The 1,800-nt window shown below is 45.5% G+C and overlaps 1 non-coding gene across 1 annotated transcript; it reads left to right on the top strand.

The window, feature by feature from the left end:
- The first annotated feature begins 924 nt into the window (after positions 1-924).
- Positions 925-997, top strand: TRNAG-GCC (transfer RNA glycine (anticodon GCC)). Its single transcript has one exon. It is a non-coding gene; the product is annotated as a tRNA-Gly (tRNA).
- The last annotated feature ends 803 nt before the right edge of the window (positions 998-1,800 follow it).

Here is a 1,800-nt window from a genome sequence, read left to right as displayed (position 1 = left end):
AGAGAGGGGAAAAGTCTGATGGGCTGATGGGAAAGTCTTCCTGCTGATATCTATTTCCCATTTTCTACCCGATACATAGTCAAAGCTACAGTTTTTCCAATAGTCATGTACAGATGTAAGAGTTGGACCATAAAGAAGGCTGAGCACTGAAGAACGGATGCTTTCAGACTGTGGTATTGGAGAAGACTCTTGAGAATCCTTGGACTGCAAGGAGATCAAACCAGTCAATCCTAAAGGAAATCAACACTGAATATTCATTGGAAGGACGGGTGCTAAAGGTGAAGCTCCAATACTTTGGCCATGTGATGAGAAGAGCCGAGTCATTGGAAAAGACCCTGATGTTGGGTAAGACTGAAGGCAGGAGAAGCGGATGACAGAGGACAAGATAGTTGGATGGCATCATCGACTCAATGGACGTGAGTTTGAGCAAGCTATGGGAGATGGTGAAGGACACGGAAGCCTGGTATGCTGCAGTCCATGGGGTCGCAGAAGAGTCGGATATGACTGAGCAACTAAACAGTGACAACAACAATTGGAGACAGGTTTGAATGCAGTCTACAAAAGTTCTGAGGCTTACTCTCCTTTCACAACTGTTTCTTTACCAACGTCAGGATTGTCACGCCTAAATTCTTATTCACAGAAGGACACAGTCTCATGGAACTCTCTTGCAAGACAAAGAGTCTCATCAGAGGGCCTTGCCAGCTCCCCAGAAACACTTGGAGAATTCTGAATCCCCCTCACCTTGCTGGGACCTTGAGAAAGAATTTGGGTTGTTTTTTTGTTTGTTCTCATAGTTAGACTGAAATGGGGCCATCTCTTAGAGGTTGGGTGATACCTATAGACCTGGCCTCAAACTGGCTATAGAGAACAGGTTGGAAATTTTAGAAGTAAGTATATGTTTCTTTGTAAGAGTGCCATCGGACTTCCCTCATGGTCCAGTGGTTAAGACTCTGTGCTGCCAATGCAGGGGGCACAGGTTCAATCCCTGGTCAGGGAAGTTCCTCATGCTCTATTGGGTGGCAAAAAAAAAAAAAAAAGAGAGAGAGATTATGATATGTATAAACACACACACACACACAAACATGTGCACACCTATTTATAGTTGTTATGGTGGTGTTGGTGATGGCATTTAATACCACATTTTCCATCTCACTTGACTTCTCACCTTGAAAATGACATAAGTAACTCCTTCCCTAAAGTATGCTTGTATCTACACGTCAAAATGTATGTTAAAAGGGACTTCCCTGGGTAGTCCAGTGGTTAAGAATCCACCTTGCAATGCAGGGGATGAGGGTTCAATACCTGGTTCAGTTCAGTTCAGTTAAGTCGCTCAGTTGTGTCTGACTCTTTGCGACCCCATGAATCGCAGCACGCCAGGCCTCCCTGTTCATCACCATCTCCCGGAGTTCACTCAGACTCACGTCCATCAAGTCGGTGATGCCACCCAGCCATCTCATCCTCTATCGTCCCCTTCTCCTCCTGCCCCCAATCCCTCCCAGCATCAGATTCTTTTCCAATGAGTCAACTCTTCGCATGAGGTGGCCAAAGTACTGGAGTTTCAGCTTTAGCATCATTCCTTCCAAAGAAATCCCAGGGTTGATCTCTTTCAGAATGGACTGGTTGGATCTCCTTGCAGTCCAAGGGACTCTCAAGAGTCTTCTCCAACACCACAGTTCAAAAGCATCAATTCTTTGGCGCTCAGCCTTCTTCACAGTCCAACTCTCACATCCATACATGACCACAGGAAAAACCATAGCCTTGACTAGACGGACCTTAGTCGGCAAAGTAATGTCTCTGCTT

The sequence above is a fragment of the Ovis aries genome, chromosome 13 (assembly GCF_016772045.2).
Source record: "Ovis aries strain OAR_USU_Benz2616 breed Rambouillet chromosome 13, ARS-UI_Ramb_v3.0, whole genome shotgun sequence".
Classification (NCBI taxonomy): domain Eukaryota; kingdom Metazoa; phylum Chordata; class Mammalia; order Artiodactyla; family Bovidae; genus Ovis; species Ovis aries.
The sequence above is the reverse complement of the archived record's forward strand: the minus strand, read 5'-3'. Positions and strand labels throughout refer to the sequence as shown.